The sequence below is a fragment of the Dromiciops gliroides genome, chromosome 2 (assembly GCF_019393635.1).
Source record: "Dromiciops gliroides isolate mDroGli1 chromosome 2, mDroGli1.pri, whole genome shotgun sequence".
Classification (NCBI taxonomy): domain Eukaryota; kingdom Metazoa; phylum Chordata; class Mammalia; order Microbiotheria; family Microbiotheriidae; genus Dromiciops; species Dromiciops gliroides.
This window is the reverse complement of record NC_057862.1, coordinates 341995296-342018139: the sequence shown is the minus strand read 5'-3', so window position 1 is coordinate 342018139 and position 22844 is coordinate 341995296. Positions and strand designations below refer to the sequence as shown.

General features: G+C 40.5%; 1 protein-coding gene across 1 annotated transcript in view; it reads left to right on the top strand.

Moving 5' to 3' along the window:
- SLIT3 (slit guidance ligand 3) overlaps window positions 1–22844 on the top strand; it is an 815836-nt gene that overhangs the window by 157602 nt on the left and 635390 nt on the right. The window lies entirely within an intron of this gene.

Sequence of the window (22844 nt, the reverse complement as noted above, 5' to 3'; positions counted from 1 at the left end):
ACTCACTGCACAGTGCCTTTTCAGCTAATTAGCCCCATTATCTTGGATTTATTTGAAAAAGATCTCTGGAATATGAGTCAGGGTCAGTTGTCTGCCACTAACCATGTATAGTCTCTTTGAGAAGTCATTTAACTTCTTGAAGCATCACTGGTAAAATGATAGGATTGGATGAGCTGACCCTGGATGAATGAATGAATGAATGAATGAATGAATGAATGAATGAATGAAAAAAATTTTGAGCATTTACTATGTGCCAAGCACCCTGCTGAATTCTGGGGATACAGAGACCAGTAAACAAGACAGTCCCAGCCCTCAAAGTAACATGGTGGACCTGAGGCAGTGTCAGATAAGGTGAGGCTTACAAGTCAGAACCCAGAGTCACAGAGGTGGGGCCTTTGGTTTTGCATAGACGTAGAGTCTGAGGATTGGAAAACATGGTGTGGCTGTCTGGAAAGTTTGGGATAAATACCTTCAGGACATTCTCTTTCTGCCATCTGTGGCACTTCTCTCCAACTGGGAACTCATATCTGGGTTCAAAACTGGAAGCTGCAGGGAAACAAGTTTTTCATAGTTCACTGGTATGTTCTGGTCCCTATGAAAAGGTCCTTTCCATCTCTAAAATGTTATAATTCTAATATTTTTGGCATGTGGTCTTGGTTCTCCCAATTAAAAAAAGAGAGCCTAAGGTATGGACGAGGACTTTTGGTTATTCAGGAACCAATTGGTTAATATCTCTGAAGATTCCTTAGACAGTATTAGTTAAGGTAGAAAGTGATTAACAGCTCTCTAAAATTCAATGAATTAAAGAACATTGTAGAGAAAATGGCTCGTAGGGTTGGTCTGTGTATGAGTTTTAATAATTTGACTTCTTAGTAAGGAAGCTAGATAGGCATCCAGTATCCTAATAACCCAGCTGTCTTAGAGCTGGTTCCAAAGAGTCCATTAAGTGTTTAGTAATTGTTTAACAATTGCAGATAAATAATCACTTATGCTGATGTCAGAATGTGAGAGTCCAGTTATTCTGAAGTCTTCACTGTGGTCTCCAACAACCTTAAAAATGTCAATAAGGGCAGCTAGGTGGCGTAATAGAGCACCGGCTCTGGAGTCAGGAGTACCTGAGTTCAAATCCGGCCTTAAACACTTAACACTTACTAGCTGTGTGACCCTGGGCAAGTCACTTAACCCCAATTGCCTCACTTAAAAAAAATGTCAATAAGGTTAAAAAAATCATCTTAACTTTGGGTCAGTGGAATCTTGAGGAATTAGGAAGGTGGAATGAAATGAATACAATGTTCAGAATAACCCCAGGTTTAGCCTCAAGGACACCATAGCGTTTTTGCAAAACATATTTCCCAGTGAAAAAAATGAAAGACCATTACCCTCAAGTTCCAGGGCAATTTCATGTTAGTGTATGATTTTGCTTAGTTCTGAGAGTGAACGACCTTCTCAGATTTGAGTCCCCCCCCCCCCTTTTTGGATTCTTAGAGTGTCCCTTTGTGGCCATCTTAGTCTTTGCTTTAAATTTCTGAACTAAACTTGAAGATAGTCAGACATGCAATAAATGTTTCCGTAGAACTTACAGTGCTGTAAGACAAATGTGAAAACTCAGCAGGGAAAACAATTGTACGTCGTAATTTTTCACGATGGTTGCTATCCGATGCAGGATGATGTTGATATAGAATTAGCTTCCTGAAGTAGTTAGACTATGGAAGGGATAGGGGCACCTGCAGTGGTGCTCTAGGAATTCTGAAAAGCATTGAAAGGTTTCACCTTGCCCTAAGGGTTTCATCCTGTCCTGATGTTGTCCAGTTGCTGGCATGGTAGATAGGGCATATTCATTGCCTTGTAGACGTTGGGTAATAGGTACCAAAGTCATAGTATTTGTTGTTGTTGTTCAGATGGTTTTGGTCATGCCTGATTCTTCATGACCCCATTTGGGATTTTCTTGGCAAAGATACTGGAGTGGTTTGCCGTTTTCTTCTCCAGCTCATTTTACAAATGAGGAAACTGAAGCTAACAGGGTGAAGTGATTTGCCCAGGGTCACAAGGTAGTAAGTGTCTAAGGCCAGATTTGAACTCAGGAAAGACTCCAGGCCCAGGCACTCTATCCAGTTCACCAGCTAGCTGCCCCAGTTTTTTTCAATCCCCCAACTCTTCTCTCCCTATCCCCCACTTGTCAATGCAGTAAACTACCGTCAGGCAGCTCTTCTGTCTGCTTTTGTGTTATGCTTCACCAGCTACAAGTTTCATCATGTTCTTGAAAGCTGGTTTAACTTTAATCTTCGTGTGGATAGATAATGGGTTACACTGGGCATGGTATCTATCTGGGTACTTATCCTCCAGATTCACTTGTGCTATCACCATGGCACCTTAACACCCTGGCACAGATAACAGAACCAAAACAAAGTATTAGGGAAGGAGGGTGTGGAGAAGGCTGAAGGTTGGATTCCCAGCTCTGCCTATTTAGTATCTGTGTGACTTTGGGCAAGTCGTTTTCTAATCCTCATTATTGTTATTGTTGTTCAGTCATTTTCAGTCATATCTGACCCTTTATGAACCCTTTTGGAGTTTTCTTGGCAAAGATACTGGAGTGGTTTGCCATTTCCTTCTGCAGCTCATTTTACAGATGAAGGAACTAAGGCAAACAGGGTTAAGTGACTTGCCCAGAGTCACACAACTAGGAAGTGTCTGAGGCCAGATTTTAACTCAGTAAGATGAGTGTTCTTGACTCCAGGCCCAGTGCCACCCAGCTACCCAAATTCTCATTTCCCTCATATGTAAAAACAAGGGGGTTAAACTACATAATAAGGCCTCTTTCTAACTTACATCCTTACATTCTTCCGTCGGGACTCTACCCTGCTAAGCATTTGTATCCAGCTAAGTAGTTTTTTGCCTTCATTATACTGCTTTCTTGCTAAGTTGATTTAAGAGGCCAAAGCTCTCATATAGGTATCAATACTGTTCGTTTCAACAGATATTTTTAAGCACTGATTGTGTGCCAGTCTAGGCTCTGCCCACTGAATCTCTTCCTTTTCCTGGGCATAGGTTTCCTTATTTATAAAATAAATAGGTTGGACTGAATAATATCCACAGTTCCTTCAGCTCCTGCATGATAAGCTCATAGAGGTAGAACTGGAAGGAATCCCAGAGGTCTTCTAGTCCAATCTTCTCAATTTATAGGTGAGGAAACTGAGGTCCTCAGGTACTTAACTGAGGATGTTAATGTGTTGCTTCAATTCAGATATAGTCAGCTTTGCAACAGTATTTTAACCCATGGCTGGTACTCTTTTCCCTGTCCCAGTCTGCTTCCCTTCTCAACAAGACTATGAATGCAGTTGAATGCTCTCTACTTTGGGCATGGTATTTTGTTTTGTTTTAATTTCCCCAAGTGGAGCTTTGTGAGTAAGTCCATTTTTCAATCAACCTTCTCCTGAATCTTTGAGACATCAAGGCTCAGGATTTTGTATTTATCCCTGTCTCATCTCCAGAACTGAGATATGGAGTATTAAAGGTGGAAACATTTTCTTTCTTTTTTCTTTTTTAAAGGAAAATTCATGGACTCAACCAGGATGTTTACAAATGAATCTATCTGACTTCCCTTACCCATTTATGGGAAGCTGATTTGGCTTCCGTGGTGGAAACTCTTTTTGCCAATTGGACCGGCAGAAGTGTTTTCCAAAATGAACAGGTAGTCCCTGTTCTAAGGAACTTTCTACCAGCTTGTAGGAGAAAAAAAAAGCTAGTTGTGACTTTACAATGCTTTGGAATTACAGAATATGCTTGTAATTTTTACAGTTCTGCACAGACTTCACTGCCACATCTGGTTGATATTAGTGGCAGGGATATATGGGGGAATAAACCATGGGCTGGAATGTGAAACATCCCACAAAATGAGTTTCTTGTAGGTTGCTGCATAAAACATTTTGAACCCCCCTATCCTTTGGAAGGGCAACTCGAGTGATTTCATGGATGTAATATTTTCTTTGGTTTGCAAGGTGAGAGTTTTCGCTTGTTTTCTTGGTAGGGGTTCCGAGATGATTCTGTGAAGAGGGGCGTACAGTGTTCATCATTCTTATAATCTCATCACCAATTTCTTGCTCACAATGTCAGTGCTACAGGGGAGTTGAGGAGAAGAGGGAGATTTTCTTTAAAGGAAGTCAGAATGGCTTTTGGTTGATAGAGCAACACTGGCCAAACCCAAGGGCCAACCAACTTGTGTGATGGGAAGGGATGCATATTAACCAGCTTTGTTTATGAGAATACCCTGGATTAGAGCAGTTAGAAAGCTGGATTTTAGTTCTGTCTCCCACAGTTAAACTCTTCTGTACCCTTGTCTTGTTCTAAGTGGCCAAGGGACTTTGGAAAATGAATTGAAGATCTTTAAAACAAACTGTACATAACCAAAATTTAAAATTTCATATACATTTCTCCCTTTTTTTGTATACTGAAATGTTCATGGTTGTCAACAATAAAAAAGAAACATACGTTAATTAAAAAAAAATGGATCAAGAGAGCAAACAGCTTGCAGAGGTCTGCAGTATGATGAAAGAACATCCTTTGCTTATATGAACTGATGCAAAGGGAAGGAAGTAGAACCAGGAAAATGATAAACAAAATTACTACAACTATGTAAATGAAAAGAGAAACAAAACCATTGAAACTGAAGGCTTCAGGGGCAGCTAGGTGGCGCAGTGGATAGGGCACTGGCCCTGGAGTCAGGAGTACCTGAGTTCAAATCCGGCCTCAGACACTTAACACTTACTAGCTGTGTGACCCTAGGCAAGTCACTTAACCCCAATTGCCTCACTAAAAAAAAAAAAAAAGAAACTGAAGGCTTCAAAATTTTAATGACTCTGCTTGACCTCAAGGAAGAGATATTTGTTGTTGAGTTGTTTCAGCCATGTCCGACTCTTCATGACTCCATTTGGGCTTTTCTTGGAAGAGAAACTGAAGTGGTTTGCCATTTCCTTCTCAAGCTCATTTTACAGATGAGGAAGCTGAGTCAAACAGGATTCACTGACTTGACTAGGGTCACACAACTAGAAAGTGTCTGAGACCTGATTTGAACTCAGGAAGATGAGTCTTCCTGACACCATACCCAGAGCTCTGTCCACTACATCACCCCCAGTCCTGATTCTTTGAAGAGGAGGGATGCTATGGATAGGAAACACTAAATATAATGTTAGATATTTTTGAAACATGGATTAGTTTTGGTGAATGGTTCCCCTTATCCTTTGTTATAAGTAGTAGCTCTCTGGAAGGGTAAGGTAGAAGGTTTACATTGGCCCATGTAGGTGATGTAAAAACAAAAGCTATCAATACAAGTTTATTTAGGCAACTAGGTGTCTTGGTGGATAGAACACCAAGCCTGGAGTCAAGAAGATTTGAGCTCAAATCCAGCCTCAGACACTTAATAGCTGTTTGAATCTGAGCAAGTCATTTGACCTCAGTTTGAATCAGTTTCCTCATCTGTAAAACAGAGGTAGCGCCTTCCTCCCAGGGTTGTGGTAAGGATCAAAGGAGATATTTGTAAAATGCTTAGCACAGTGTCTGGCCCAAAGTATGTGCTCTACAAATTTTTTTTGTTATTGTTATTATTAAGAATACCTTCTGAGGTTTTTTGTCAATTTTTTTGGCTATGCTATCCTTGTCCGTTGCCCAGTGAAGAGAAACTGTGGCAGTAAGGACCTCCCAAATCATACACTGCAGGGTTGTTGATCATTCATGATAAATAAAGCATCTATAAAGTGTAGCCAAACCTCTCAGGCTACTGAGATGCTGTATGGAAAACACACACAGAAAAAAAAAAAAAAAGACAGTCTGGCCCTGGAGGGCAGAAACATGGGATTGTGGCCACTTGGACCCCTCTCAGACTTCCTTGGCTGAATCTCACCTGCAGAGCTGGAAACGTCCAGCATTGAGTCCTGTTCTGCAGAATACCATTTGCTACTCTTGGCATCCTGTGGAATACAGAGTCGAGGGGCAGCCTATGCAGACTTTTGTGATTATCCCCAAGAGTTTCCAAATAAGGGGTCAAAACTCTTCAAGAACCTATTTAAAGGCAAACTTTTCAGTTGCTGGAAATGTGAACAGGAGATTTGGCCCTCATTTCCACTATGAAGTCCACATTCTCTCTCTCCATTGTGAGGGTCTGTATCAGGAATTGAAAATATCCAGGAAATGTCATGTATTAAAAATAAGATCAGCTTTCTTTTTCTTTTTTGTTTTCTTAAGACGAGGTGAGGTATTGAAATCCAGACTTAAATTCTCCAGCACTCTATTGCACAAATACTTATCATGACCAAACTTAAAATGTTTGTCATTGAACTAGATCCAATAAGAACTTTTAATTGCTTTTGTTGTTAACCCTAACCTATATTTGGTGCCTTAGTTTTTCTAAGGAATTTCACAAATATAGCCTCTCTTAATCTTCACAAGAACCCTATGAGGTAGGAAGTACAGAAAATTGGGAAGAACATTGGATCAATAATTTGATGACTTGAGTTCAGATCCCGCATTTTCCATTTACTACCCATTTAGTGATAGACAAAGTCATCTTACTGCTTTAGACCTCAGTTTACTCATCTGTAAAATGAGGAAGTTGAACCTTAGAGGCCTCTGAGGTCCTTTTCAGCTCTAATGCTATGATTCTGAGATCTTACAAGATGAGGAAAAAGAGCCCCTAGAGAGATGAAATGATTTGTCCTTAGTCACAAGTCTAGTGGTGGAACCAAATCTAGAATTGATTAATTAATCATTACCAGCTGAGTACTCTTTCTAACAAACCAACTACTTCTCAGTATCTAGCAACATTTGGTATCCTTCCAGGGAAATAAATACACTCTAAGTCGCTGCACTAGTTCTAGTATAACCCGAATTCACACAATCTCCAACTTTATTTTGGCTTTTCAGTGATCTCTCCATCCAAAGTCTTGAAAGCTAAGTTTCAGCTGTAAGATTTACAGCTCAGTTATAAACACCTGGAAATCAGGGCTTGTAATGAAAGTGTTGACACAATATTAACTATGGCAAAACTATGATAACATTTTGTGGTCCAAACCAAACTGAAATGGAGACATTTAAGTAAATTTCACACTTTTTGCCTGAATTCAGTGACTTGGCTTCAAGTTTTTGATTCATATTTTAGGATAATATTTAAGTGTTATAGTCACTTTGTTTCTTTTTTTTTTCTCCCATTCCTTCTCCATGTCTTCTCACCCTCCTTTTTGTGATGAAGTCCACTTGGTAGAAGTATGTTCTCCATTTTACACCCACAGTGAGGTAAATAGCAAAAGTCTCCTTACTGTTAAGTAGCATCTCGAACTACTGAGTTGATGATTTATCCTTCTCATTTATGTCTCTGTGGCCCTGGACTTGTCTTTTTAGTTACCTTCTCTGTTTTTGATGGAAATCTACACAGGACTTTACAGAGGTTTCTACAGTTTACTAAAAGACTCCTTCTCCTCCCCTCCCCTCCCCTCCCCTCTCCTCTTCCCTCCCCTCCCCTCTCCTCTCCCCTCCCCTCCCCTCCCCTCCTCTCCCCTCCCCTCCCCTCCCCTCCTCTCCCCTCCTCTCCTCTCCTCCTTTTCTCTCCTCCTTTTCTCTCCTGATAAAGACAAAGAAATGGACACCAGGAGTTACCAGCAGCTGAATGATCCATCTCAATCTTCTTTAATTCGGGTTTTTATCAAGTTGTAAGCAATAGATCCTGATGCTCTCGGTGACCTGACCTTTATCTAATGAGAATAGCAATGTTGGATAGAAATAAATGCCAGTTCATAAATTCTGCTAATATTCTCATTCCCAACCCCCCCCTCCTTTTTCCCTAGCAGATGAAGATCTCTCCCAGGCTGCTGACTTGAAGCTAAGATATAATTTGATTTTACTGTGAAATACTGACTGTTAAATTAGCCAGAATTATTGAGCAGTGGTGTGGCAAAATAGCAGGGGTCAGGATGGGGTGTGAGGAGGTCTTTTGTTTCTATGTCTCATAATTGTAGTTTTAGTGGGCAAACATGGCAGCAGCAGGTCTGTGAGCAAGACAGTAAATTATTACAGTGAACGCTTGCTGGTCTGTAGGGATGGATTTTTTCCCCCCTCTAGAAAAGATGTTCATAGGTCAGGCTCACAGCCAGAAAACTTCTGGGTGACATTCATTCCATTTATCAAACCAGGGCATTGTAGACTGTCTGCTCCCATGGGTCAAACATATTGAGCAGAATTATCTTTGGAAGTAATGGTTATGGCTCCCCTCACTAATGGCTCTCTCTCTGCAGAACCTCCCTCTCCTGTGTACAGCACTTCCTTTATTTAAATCAGAGTGAAGAATGGTAGGTCATTAGCCCTAATGAGACCAGAAAAGCACTGGCATAAAAAGGGGGGAGACAGAGCCTCTGATGAACCCAGTGAGAATTTGCCTGTTTTTTTTTTTCCCTTTTAATTTCACAGAAAGTCAGTGGAAATGAGGAGTGTAGCGATCCCAAGTTTTTCTAGGCCTCCAGAGAAGGTCCTCTATGATCTAGCCCTAACCTCTCTCTACAAACTTAGCTCTGGCTCTTATTCTCCGCTCACTGGCCAAAGTATATACAATTCATGAAAATTTCTGTACCATTTTTGTTCCTAGAATGTCTTCTCTCTCTGCTTATCTGAAGCCTATTTAATCAGTCAACAAGCATCTAGGATGTGCCAGGCACTGTACTAGGTACTTCAAATACAAAAGAAAAAAAGTGAAATCATTCCTGCCCCCCAAGGTGTTTACATTATTTAGGGGAAGATAATACCATTCTCTCTCTCTCTCTCTCTCTCTCTCTCTCTCTCTCTCTCTCTCTCTCTCTCTCTCTCTCTCTCACACACACACACACACACACACACACACACACACACACACAGAGGGATGTATAAAAAATAGACAACACAGACAAAAGGTAATTCATATGAAGGAAAGCACTAGAACCCAGAGGAATCAGGAAAGACTTCCTGTAGAGGGTGGAGCTTAAGCCAAGTCTCAAAGGAAACAAAGGATCTAAGAGGCAGATGAGGGGGTCCTTCAGTGTCAGTTTAAGACCCAGCTTGTCTGTCAAGGCTTTTCTAACCCCTGCACTCCTGACCTTGAGCACTTATTCTTTATTTCTGCTAATTTAGTTCTCAACACATGTACCTTTGCACGGTTAAACAAAAATTATTATGTTTTATTTCCTCAGTTAGATTGTGAGCTCCTTGAGGGGAGGGACTAAGTCTTTTATTTCTTTGTATGCCAGTGCAGTTGCCTCTTTGAATATCAAGTGATAGATAAATATCTGATTGATTGATTGTCCTTGTTGTTTAGTCCTTTCAGTTGTGGCCCCATTTAGGTTTTCTTGGCAAAGATACTGGAGTGCTTTGCCATTTCTTTCTCCAGCTCATTTTACAGAGGAAGAAACCAAGGCCAACAGGGTTAAGTAACTCACCCAGGGTCACTCAGCTAGTAAGTATCTAAGGCTGGATTTGAACTCAGGAAAATGAGTCTTCCTGACTCCAGGCCTTGCACTCTATTCATTGTGCCACCTAGCTGCCCCTACCAGATTGGATTAATCACCCTTACCCAGCACTTCAGAGTTTACAAGACTTTTTCTTCTTGCAGTGATCCTACTGGATTATTATCCCCCTTTTTAAATTTTTTTTTAGGGAGGCAATTGGGTATAAGTGACTTGCCCAGGGTCACACAGCTAGTAAGTGTTAAGTGTCTGAGGCCGGATTTGAACTCAGGTACTCCTGACTCCAGGGCCGGTGCTCTATCCACTGCGCCACCTAGCCGCCCCTTATTATCCCCTTTTAATAGATGAGGAGACTAAGGTTCTCTATCTCTATCATCTCTACTTGCCAAATTCGCACAGCTAGTAAGAGGTAGATGTGGGGCTTTGTGGTACAATGGGAAGATCAACAGGTTGAGAGAGGACCCCAGTTTAAATCTCACCTCTACTGCCTAGTTCCTCTGGGACCTTGGAAAAGTTGCTTTATCGATCTGGGCCTCAGTTTCTTCATCTAAAAAAGGAGGGGCTTGAATTAGGTGGTCTCTGAGTTCCTTCCTAGTTACAAATCTATGATTCTACGAATCACAGAATCTATGGTCTTCTAGCTTTAAATCCAGTGATTTTTTTCACTATCTCAGGTCACCTCTCTATGATACCGAGATTAGGCACATAAATTGCTTTGTGGTTTTAGGATCACATTCCAGTTCAGATATGAATAGGGGGCAGCTGGGTGGCTCAGTGGATAGAGCACTGGCCCTGGAGTCAGGAGGACCTGAGTTCAAATCCGGCCTCAGACACTTAACACTTACTAGTTGTGTGACCCTGGGCAAGTCACTTAACCTCTATTGCCTTAAAAAAAGTGTTGTTGTTTTTTTTTAAAGATATGAATAGTCCCTACATCCTAGATACAGTTGCTTGGATTCCTGCTTCTCAAAAACTTATGTCCCTGACTCTATCTTCCTTTAAATAAGCTACCTGGCAAAAAATTCCCAACAAAACAAAAACAAAAACAAAAAAACAGGAACATCCTGTACCTAAAATCTCAAGACGGCTTCTCCAGGGCAATCCCCCATCCATGATCAAGTTCTCTGGCAATCAGGTTGTCAGGTTAGGTGGTTACATCAACATCAAAGACAATGTGCAAGGGCCAGTATGTCACACTCCCAGCAATCATTCTTACACCAAAGGGCAGTAAACAGACTGTGTCAGGGTCCCTTTGTGAACTGAAGAGAGGCTACAGCTAGAGGACTAGGTGTTATTTTTGTTGCATATGTCAAAGAGCTGTGAATAATGAAAATGATATTAAAATGAATTTTTTTTAAAGACAAATCATATTTGTTCCTGCTTTAGCTCTTCAGGTTGACCTATAACTTCAAAGAGACATTTCATTGGGGTCATCCAGTCAATGTAACAGAAAGCTTATCTTGTTCAAAGCCCTTTTGAGTAAGAGGTGGGGTGCGGACAGAAACAAACTGTAAAGAATAATCTAGAATAAAGGTTTGTGACCTCATATTGGTAAACTTTTTGGAAAAAAAATTTTGATAACTCTTTTCAATGTAATTTGTTTCCTTTGTAGTACATGTATTTTATTTTTATTCATATAAAACATTATCCTCAAAAGGTGTATATGACCCCCAATAGTTAATAGCCCCTAATGGAACAGATTGTTTAAGAACTAATAGACAAAACAAATTGAACTAATTTTCTTAAGGTTAAACCAAATCCTAATAGTTGGTTTTGTCAACCAAATCAAAGTCTTTCCCTGCCTAAAAAAGATACTCGATGAACCAGTTCAAATGAGAAACAAACCTATACATTCCTATATGATTGGATATGAATCACATTTTAACACCAGCAGCCAAATTTACCTGAGGTTTTAAGTTCCTGTAAAGCTGGAATGTTTAGCCAAATTAGCCACCAATGGAACAGTGGGTCAAAATTCCACAATCTATGAAATGTAGTATTTGGTTTATTTTATTTTATTTTGTAGTACAGTGAGGGTTAAGTGACTTACCCAGAGTCACACAGCTAGTAAGTGTCAAGTGTTTGAGGCTGAATTTGAACTCAGGTCCTCCTGAATCCAGGGCTGGTGCTTTATCCACTATGCCACCTAGCTGCCCCCTAGTATTTGGTTTCTAATAAGAGTCTCAGTCATCACTGAGACCCTGAGAGAGAAATACTCTTTTTTGTGTTCTTCTACATTTGATTGGAGTTTTTTGACAGCTATCGCCTTGGAAGATATTGACACTATGGTAGGATTTTAGTAATTTGTTATTTGAGCTAAGGCAACATGGCACAGTGGATATGGAACTGGAGTTAGAGTCAGGAAGGTCTGGTTTCACATTTCACTTCTGACACTTATTGGCTGTGTAATCCTAGGCAAATCGTTTAACTTTTCTGGGCTTATTTCTTCATCTGTAAAACAAGGGATTGGACAGACTCGGTGACCTCCAAGGTCTCTTCCAACTCTAAAGCTATGCTCTATTACACAGAGTTTCAATGAGATCAGATTAAAATCTTAGAACTAGAAGGGACACTAGAGATCATTTAGTTTTTTTGTTTTGTTTTTTGTTTTTTTTAGTGAGGCAATTAGGGTTAAGTGACTTGCCCAGGGTCACACAGCTAGTAAGTGTTAAGTGTCTGAGGACGGATTTGAACTCAGGTACTCCTGATTCCAGGGCCGGTGCTCTATCCACTGCGACACCTAGCTGCCCCACTAGAGATCATTTAGAATCATAGGATTATAAGAACCAGAAGGGACTTACATCTATATCTCTTAATTTTATCAAAGAGGAAACCAAGGCTCAGAGATTTGTCCAAGATTCTGCAGCTAGTCAGTGGCAGAGCTAGATATCGAACACAGGCCTTTAGACTCCTGGACCAGGGCTCTTCATACTGCACCAATGATAATAATGTTAGCAATAATAATAGTAATACAATAATAATCATATTTTCAAAAATAAATCACAAACTGTCTTTATAAAAATCACCCTGCTGACCCATTTAAAAATATTTAAGTTGTGCTTCCAGAAGTGGGAATAGATTTCTTTGATCTATAGATACCGTTAGCTGCCCTTCATTGTTAGCACTAGCACACATTTCTGAGATCTTAGTTGGTGTTAGAAATGTCATCTAGGAGCCTGGGACCAGGAGGAACTGGACCTCCTCAGATTGCTGTGGTCTCCAATCAAAAGCCAATCATGAGGGGCATCTAGGTGGCACAGTGGACCCAGGAGTACCTGAGTTCAAATCCAGCCTCAGACACTTGACACTAGCTGTGTGACCCTGGGCAAGTCACTTAACCCTCACTGCCCCCCCCCAAAAAAAAATCATGGTTAAAACAGAAGAGCACCCTGGTCATCAGATAATTCTGCAAGTCCCACTGAGTGAATTTGTTTGTACCCATCTGTCCCTACTGTTGCTCTTTCTAGGCCTCTCCCTTCAGAGAGTTGGGGGAAACCATAAACTGGCATTTGGCTCTGATTCAAAATAAGCAACACCCAAAATCATAGCCCCGAATGGGCCATTTTTTTTCTTCTTTTTAAAAACAGCAACATATTTCCTTTAAAAAAAATTTAAAAGATGGAGGAAAAAATGAATCAAAGCTTTGCTTTTGCCTTTTTGTGTTGTTGTTCCCTCCTAGACAGATGGAAGAATTTCTGAACACACATGTGCCTCCCTATGCTCTGCCAAAATCCAGCTTTTGTCACTAGCAAGTGGAGTTACAGAGCAGTCATTTGGGATAGGGAAAGAGCACTAAATTTGGAGGTAGAAAAACTTATCTTGGGTTCCTATTTAGCTCCTAATTACTTGTGTGACCTCCGGCAAATCCCTTTATCAATCTGGGCTTGTTTCCTTACCTGTAAAATTCAGAGACTGGACTAGGTGATCCAAATGAACACTTTAGTGGCTGTTCACCTTAACAGACATTCCATCAACAACCTCTGTGCCCCAAGGTCTGAAATGCACAACCACTCTAGAGAATCCCTTGCTTTTTTCAAAACACAGCCTAGTAGCCATCTCTCACACATGGCTTTTCATGATACCATCCCCCTTCCCCCATACACACAGACACCTCCCCCAAGAGCTTTTTTTTTTTTTTTTTTTTGTATATAGTAAAGCTTTCTTCTTGTTGAAACTACTTTGTATACAGGGGAAAAATTTCCTAAACAATCTGACTTCAAAGAGCTCCTCTGGGTGGATATGGACAAGTGTAGCATAGGATGGGCAGGGTTCAATTTGTATCCCTGGGAATTATCCCATTAATGAGAACACAGATCCTTTTGGGATGCTGAATACTTGGTGAATAGATTTTGTATTTACTAATTCGTGTTTATATTATATCCCTGGCACCCCACTAAGCCCTCAGTAGAAAATGAGCTTCCTGAGGTCCAGGATTGCTTTATTTTTTCTCTCTGTATTCCTAGTGCCTAGCATAGTGTTTGCATGAAGTAGGTGCCTAGCAAACATTTGTTGAATTAAATTAAATCAATAGCGACTATAAAGGACCGTGGGGGAGGGGTGATATTAACATTGGTGAGAACAGATGTAGTCTCATTTCTTTCTTCCCTCCAATCAGTAATTAAAACCAAAACTGTGTGTCATAAGCTTTGTGGGCATCTTGGCATTTTTTAAAACCATGAATTCCTATGTGAACATCCCTAATTCCCGAATAAGGAGTCCACCCTGAAATCTTATAGAATATTTACTAGCTTTGACCTTGGACAAGCCATTTAATTCCCCAGACTCAGTTTTCTCATATGTAAAATGGGAATCCTGATTTTTGTACTACTTGCCTCACAATGTAATTGGAAGGAAAACATTTAATAGACCATAAATTACACACAAATATGCATATATGTTTGTGTCTATGTATGTGCATGTGTGTTAATATATTTTCTAGACTGACTATGATATTGTCCAAGATGATTAAAACTTGTTCTTGAGGAATTTGTAATCTACCTGAGAAGGTATTATATAGAAAAATCTTTATGATAAAGAGGCTCTAATAAGCTATCATTTCATTTTTATTTTCCATAGATATCAATTACTGATGACATATATCCACTCAACTGCACCTGAATGTTTAATATTCATAGTTCTAGTAATGAGTGTCACAGTGAGCAATGGAAAGGTCCATGGTAGCTGGGAGTAGCCTCCAACACATACCCAGTGAAGAAGACCACAGAAGAAAAGGAATAAAGAATGTCATCAAGAAAATATAGGCCAGAAAGAGATAATTGGGAGCAGCTGGGTGGCACAGTGGATAGAGTACCAGCTCTAGAGTCAGGAGGATCTAAGTTCAAAATTGACCTCAGACACTTATTAGCTGTGTGATACTGGACAAGTCACTTAACCCTGATTATATATAAAAAAAAAAAAGAAAGGAAGGAAGGAAGAGAAAAAAAGAAAGATGGTTAGATGGCCATGTGGTGAGAGTAAAGGATGATGGATGGAGTACCCACAGTGTGCCACTGGTGACTTTGCCATGGACGTTGGGAGAAAATAAGGAAGGAGGCCAGCACATTTCATGGATGACTTCCATCACTGCTGGGGTTTACTTTGAGGAGAACATCCATGAAAGTTGGTTAGCGTGGATAGAGGGGGAGATTTGTTTCACAACTTAATGGAATTGTCTGTGGAGCCATGGGGGAATAGACAGACACAGTCTTGGCAGATCAAAAGACCAGAGTGTGAAAGATCTGTTAGGAGGCAGTTGCATGCATTCACATGATAGGAAGACAATTAAAGCCAGAACGTGGGCGATAAAAATGGAAAGGAAGGATTTGAGAGAGATTATAAAGCAAGAATTGACAGTATTTGGTGTTTCTTTAGTTGAACAGGGATGGAGAGGTGAAAAGGAGGGAATGAGTCAGTGATTATCCCTGGGGTTTTTAATCCTGAGTAACTAATCAGAAGTATGATGGTACCCTTCATAAAAAAGGGGGGAAGCAAGAATGGGTTGATTAGTTTCTTGGGATAAAGATGACAGGCCAAGATGGTGTGGGGGCAGGGTTTTAGAGCTTTTACTTTTGTGACTTTCTAAATCCAAGGAGTCCTTGTGGTCAACTCTGCGTGGCTTTGCTACTTCTCCAAGGTGAATGGTGACTTTACTTTTCCTGCCTCAGAAGAAAAAGTCTCTCCTTTGCAATTCAGCTATTCCATTAGTGAGTTGAACGTGTTACCCAGACCAGTGGCATCCTCTATCCATACTCAGCTCATTTATTTGGCCAGTTATTTTAGCCTAATTAGCCAGACATTAGTACGGATCCCCAAATTGCTCTACCAATGAAGGGGGCCCTTCCCCGAGGAGGAGCCACTATTGCCTGCCTCAGCACGAGCCCTTTCCGTAATATGCCTTTCCAGCCATATCATTTGATTCCTCTTTGGGAAGCGGTTCTGGTCCAGGCTCTCTGAGCACTAAATCTCGTCCTAGATGCTCCCATTACTTAATCCTTGCAGTCCACCAGCACAGTCTGTGGCTCTTATTTATTGGGGCTCTGTTTACTTCCCTGGTTGTAAATTACTTCTGGCTCCTGGCTGTCTGATCACCGCAGTGATAGACTAATAGCTCTGAGCACACCACATTTGCCTTGTGTGATGAGGCAAGTAATATGCTTAACTTATGGGAGAAAAGTGCACCCTCCATTTATTTCAGTGGGGGAAAAATATTACTCAGGGGACTGGGCCAAATCATTTACCTAATAGCTGTCGGTAGAAGTTGGTGTAATTACTGACAGAATTATGGGAAACAAATTGTCATCCCCATAAATCTAAATCTCTAGCTTCCTAAATGCGGGATAAGGATTTCGGCTGTGCAGAAGGACTTTTTAGTCCAAATCCGTCCAGAGTTAGAGTTGGTGGAGGGCTCAGAGAACAGAGCTCGGGGAACCTGCTTTCCAGATTGTTTGGGGCAAGCATCAAGACTTGATTTTCTGTCATTAAACCAAATTGTGTCACCACTCCCGTGTATGTGCTGCCTCCTATTATTATGAGGGCTCTTAATCTGAGATCCCCAAATGTTGGTTGGTTGTCTCCAACACTCCTCCACCCCTATAGGAAGCTTGGCTGGAATCAAGAAGACCTGAGTTCAGATCTGGTCTCAGACACTTACTATTAACTGTGTAATCCTGGGTAAGTCATGCAACTTCTAGTGGCCTCAGTTTCCTCATCTGTGAAATGGAGATAATGATAACACCAGCTTCCTGGGCTAATTGCAAAGATATTATAAGATAATATTTCTAAAGTGCCTTTTAAACCTTAAAATGCTATATAAATGCTAGCTATGATTTTAATTTTTGATAACTTTCAGTATAATTGGTTTTCTTCATAATCTTATACATTTTATTTATACAATTTAAATAATCTTCTGAGAAGTTTTATAGGTTTACCAGATTGCCAAGGTTGGGGCAGGGGTGTAGTTCATGACATAAAAAAAAAAAAAAAGACTAAGAAGTCCAGCTAGAACATAAACTCCTTGAGGCCAAGGACTGTCTTCACTTTTGTATTTGTGTCACCAGCACTCATCACAGTGTTTCTCACTTAGTAAGTCCTTAAGAAATGTTTTCTCATTCATTCATTTATTCATGCTTCCTACCACCCTCTTGCCTAAGGACTGGAGAATGAATGATCTAACTCCCTTAAGCTGTTTCCTTTGGGCCCTTGGAGTTTCAGAATGCTTATTTTGTGCTATTGAGATTGAACATTCTTCCAGACTTAGAAGGGAGCAAGAACTGGCAGAAAGAAGCTAAGTCCCCTGGGTAGGACTCAACTGGGCCTCTTCTCCCTAGGAAAGCTGCTGAAAGGGAAAGTGTGAGCAGCCAGCCCAGAGGAACTTCAGGAGTAAAGGGGCCGACCTTGTTTTCCTCAATCAGCACCGGTTGTGGGCTCCAATAATGGAGCTGCACCAACTGAGCTTTATCATTTTCGGAAACATAACAAATGTTTGTCATGCTACGGGAGGAGAACTGAAGAAAGGGCGGCTTGGGTGATAAAAGGCTTATTTCATGCCCTTTGTTGCTGGTGCCATTAGCTAAAGCTGGAGAAACCCATATGGTGTCCTTATGGGAGAGAGAGCGGAGGCATAAGCCTTGCCAGAGCCAGTTGTTGCAGGTTGAGTGTGTGTTGGCTCAGCAATCTCATCAGATCCAGAGCCCTGGCTCCTGGTAGCATTTTTTCAAGTCATGGGACTGCTAGTTGAGGGCCCTTGTTTCTGTTCGTTAGGGTTGAACTTGGCTGAGTGGAAGTAAAGGAAGCATTGTTTCCATTGGCCTATAAAAGTGGCTGAACACATCTGCAGAAGTCATGATTGGCTGCGGTTGAACTTGGGAAGCGATGGTGACCTCTAGCTGATTAGCAGCCAGGAGATTCTCCCCACAGATTCTGAAAGCAAGGCTAAGGACCTTGTCAGCAGGACCATCACCCTGAGCATCAAGAAGTCGCCATTAAAAACTTAATTTTGTTGGGCAAGCTGTAATTACCTCTACATGGAGCAAATGACACAGACCTAACACCTCTGCCCTATGGGAACATATAGTCTAAAACAGGCAGTGACATAAAAAACATACAGAATAGTATAAATAGGATCAAAAGCATCAAACCAAACCATAGATAGATAATAAAATATTGGCATAATATACAAATCACAGACAAATTTAATTTAAGGGAAGGGAACAAAAAAAATCTGATTATTTAGGGTAAAGAGTAGAAGGAATAGACATGGGAATTTCAGGCTGGGGAGAGTGATGGGAAATCATCAATACTTTTCTGGGCAACCTGGGAAGGCTTTGTAGATATGTTCTCAAGGTCCCAGCATGGTGATAACTTGAGATGTTTACTCATTCCAGAAAAGGCTGGGAAGAAATTATACCACTATTTCTGAACAAGTATCTAATCTGGTAGGGCTTGGGTGAAAAGATGGAGAGTCAGTATATTTCAAGAGCTGTTTAAATTATATCAGTGTCTTGGTTTGGCATGGTAGAGAAAAAAGGAGGATATCCTGGGCTTATGAGACTTCTTTCAGAGACCTGGAAGTGGGAGTGAGATAAAGCAGTGGAGCTGGCATTTGATAGAGACATGAAACAACAATTGATTAAAGTCTTTGCTCACTGGTTTTATTACACCTTTATGTTGACTTCTGTTCCTGGACCCAAACCATCATTGAAAATTATTCTTAGGAAACAGGTCAATGTTGGAGGGAATGTGGGAAGACAAGGACATTTGGTATAGTCTTGATGGTGCTGTGAATTGATCCATTCTTTGGGGAAAACAGATTTGAATTATTCATTAAAAATTATTAAATTGTTCATACCCTTTGACATTTAGATCTCTCTAATGGATATCCACCAGAATGAGGTAAAAATAAAAACAAATAAAGGATATATATATATATATATATCCATAAATAGACATGTTTATATGTATGTATATTGATAAATACATATATATATATGTATCTATAATTATCTATATGCCAAAATATTTGTATCATCACTTTCTTTGGTAGCAAAAAAAAGGGGGAAACAAAGTGGGTGCCCATTGATTGGTTGCACAAACTGGTATATAAATGTAATGGAATTTTATCATTCCATAAAATATGAAGAATATGAGGAAACTCAGAGAGCTATGGGAAGATTTGTATGAACTGATATAGAGTAAAATAAGGCAGAATGAGAACAATAAATACAGTGAATCCAGTAGTATAAATGAAAAGAATGCTAAAAAGAAAGCAAATGCCGAGTAAATGTAATAACCAATTTTGATCCCAGAGAAGAGATAATAAAACTCTTCTCCCTCCTCTCAGCACTCAGCGGGGAACCACAGGGTCAGATCTAGTTACTATATTCGCTATTTTTGCTTAAATGTTTATCTTTGTTCCAAAGGACAGTTTAATTCTCAGGAGTGGGAGGTATATGCAGAAATGAGTACATTATTTAAAAGGGCACTGGTACAATTTTTAAAAACAAATTATTCCAAGGATATTGTGCTATGTGGTTATTGTGAGTCTGACTAGATTTTCACAATAGAATTAACTGGGGAGATTCAACCAAAAGAGACTTTTTCAGTCATGGGAAATATTGAATCTGTACTTTGCCAGGTGCCCACAGCTTTTGTAGAAGGACTGGTTACGGGGCAGCTAGGTGGCGCAGTGGATAGAGCACCGCCCCTGGATTCAGGAGGACCTGCATTAAAATCCGGCCTCAGACACTTAACACTTACTAGCTGTGTGACCCTGGGCAAGTCACTTAACCCCAATTACCTCAAAAAAAAGGACTGGTTACTTCAGGAATCTTTCTTTGACAATGTTTAAAATGGGGAAATGTCTATAGTTACAATGATGCTTAAGGTAGACACAGTAGACCTAGAAAGAGTCTAGAGAAAAGGAGTTTAAAAGATCAAGTGGCAGGAGTTATTATTGTATTATATATTAAAAAAGGGAGTTCTTTAAAGCTAAAAATCTGATGGTAAAAAGGAATATATATGTACATGTGTGCATATATACATATATATATACACACATATACATATATACATACACACACATATGGGGAGAGAGAGAGAGATGCAGAGTGTGCATGATTGGGAAGGTCCTTTGGCAGTATGGTCTTCTGGACTTGGATTCAGCAGACTTAGGTTAAAGAACAGGTCCACCACTATCTGCCCTTATGACTTTGGGCAAGTTATTTGAACACTATGGGCCTTTGTTTCCTCATCTTTAAAATAAGGGAGTTGAGAGGGCAGCTAGGTGGCACAGTGGATGAAGCACTGGCCCTGGATTCAGGAGGACCTGAGTTCAAATTTGGCCTCAGACACTTGACACTTACTAGCTGTATGACCCTGTGCAAATCACTTAACCCTAATTGCCCCATGAAAGAGAAAGAAAGAAAGAAAGAAAGAAAGAGAAAGAATTGAGCTAAGAAAATTCCTAAGGAAAGGTCCTTTCCAACTCTGTACAACCCTTTTGAATATTCCTACCACATCTGGGGCGCTGAACACAGGGAGGTGCCCTGCAAAGAGTCAGCAGATCTAGGTACAAAAGTCAGTAATTTGGGGTCAACAAATCCATGAAATTAGGGTGTATTCCTTGAAGTTTGGGAGAGGCAAAGTTGGAAAAAACAAAAAAGAAGTTTTATTTCATACTACAAGCAGTAATATTTACTGTGTACCAGGAGGCATACTAGTGGCTTAGTGGATAGAGTTTCAGCCTGGAGTCAGAAAGACCTGAGTGGAAATTCAGCATCAGAAACTCACTAGTGTCATTTAACCCTGTTTGCCTTGGTTTCTCCTTCCGTAAAATGAGCTAGAGAAGGAAATGGCAAACCATTCCAGTATCTTTGCCAAGAAAACCCCAAATGGGGTCACAATGAGTCAAACATTACTGAACAAATGAACAACAATGTATTAGGAAGGTTAAAGCTAGAAAGGATCTTAGAGATGATGTAGTTTATTACTCTTCATTTAGAGAAAGAGGAAACTGAGATACAGAAAATTGAAATGACTTGCTTATAGTCAATGACAGAGTTGAGAATGGAACCCAGATCTTCTGACCTTTTGCAGGGCACCTGCCTACCTTCACTGAGTTCTTATGAACACTATCACCCCATATGTGGTAGGATATATTCAGAAAAGTTGTTGATATATTCATGTTTTTAAATAACTTGTGGGGGAAAATAATCACCTTGGGGGTTGATGGTAGGTCAAATGGAGATGATAAGCATTACAGTAGGATATGAATGGAAGGTAGGATAATTTGGGTGACATTGTTGAGCATTGAAATGCTGTGATAGACTGTGTCAGCGAAGACTTCCATACCTTCCACAAATCCTCCCTTATTGCCACTGTCAGAGACTATGTAATAGTCAGGATGGTCCATAAGTTCTACCCAGTATGAGAAGTCTTGAGTTTGCTTATGTTCACTTCTCATCTTTGTTTACCCAAACCCAAGTTGATACTTGTCCAGAAATAGTAGTGTAGCCTTTCCACCTAGCCTGTTCTACCTGAATGGATAAGAAGTGGTGTGGGTCCTTTGAATGGCTTCACTCCTAATAGGAAGATTTTTCTGATTAACTACAATGGGGGTGGTGGCAGAAACAGCATGGTATAATGGAACACTGAAGATGGAGAGAGAAGACCTCAGTTTTAGTCCCTGCTCTGAAGCTACTAACTAGAGAGCTATGGGAACCTGGCGCAGTCATTAATATATCTGAGTATTTGAGACTCACGTTTCCATAGATACAAAAATGGGGATAATAGTGGCACTACAAACCTATGAAGATGTGTGTGTGTGTGTGTGTGTGTGTGTGTGTGTGTGTATGATGAAAAGGTTCCACAAACTTTACAATCCTGTAAAAATGTGAATGATTATTGTTACTACTTTACAGTCACACCTTGTTTAAATAATGCCTCAACCTGTACTCTGTTTCCCCTTTGTGGAGCACTCTTGTGCTATTCCTCTTAATGTCTTGGAACAGAAAGTAACCTTGCATTTCATTTCAATTCAATTCAATTCAATTCAACAAGTGTTTATTAAAGGCTCATTATGTGTATCTCTAGAAGGTCCAGGGTACATTTCTGGGTTTCAGAATCCCTCAGTTGAGTAATTTCCCTGCCCCCCTCGACTTTTTCCCCCTGCCCATAGGGGCTCAGTGAATGAATGCCCCACACCTGGATTCTATGAGGTTAATATCTGCAGATGCTCTGTTCCCCCAAGACAGTAAATATTCATGTGGTGGGCTGAATTCCAGGCCAACATGGGGATGAGGTGGTGAGGCTGGGGGCTGGGGGTGGGGGTGGGGGTGGGGGTGGGGTGGAGAACCTTTCCTGTTAAGATTCCTTGTTCCTGGGTGTCCTGGGCAGGGTCTGTGAACCTTCCTTGGGGAAGCAGAATCACTCTCTCAGCACCAGCTTAAAACTGGTTTGTTTGTTGTTTGTTTTTTGTTTTTTGGGGTTTTTTTTGAGGATCCTCTGAACAAGAGATTGTAAGTTTCTTCTTTGAGGTCTGACAAGAAAAAGGGGAAACAAATGCATACACCAACTCATATCTAGCAGGATGCAAGGACAGGTCTAAAGCAAACGGTTTGTAGTCCCTGTCCCCTTAAGATCTCTTTTCTGAGAGGCAGAAGAGCAAAGTTCTGATTCAGGCCTGACCACTGCTGTCAGCGTGACCCTGAGCAAGTTACTTAACCTCTTCAGGATCAGTTTCCTCATTTTTAAAATGAGGGATTTGGACAAATTGGCTCCCTAAGTTCTCTCCCAACTCTAAATCTGTGATTCCATTCTCTCTCTCATTCTCTCTGTCTCTCTGTCTGTCTCTTTCTGTCTCTGTCTGTCTCTGTC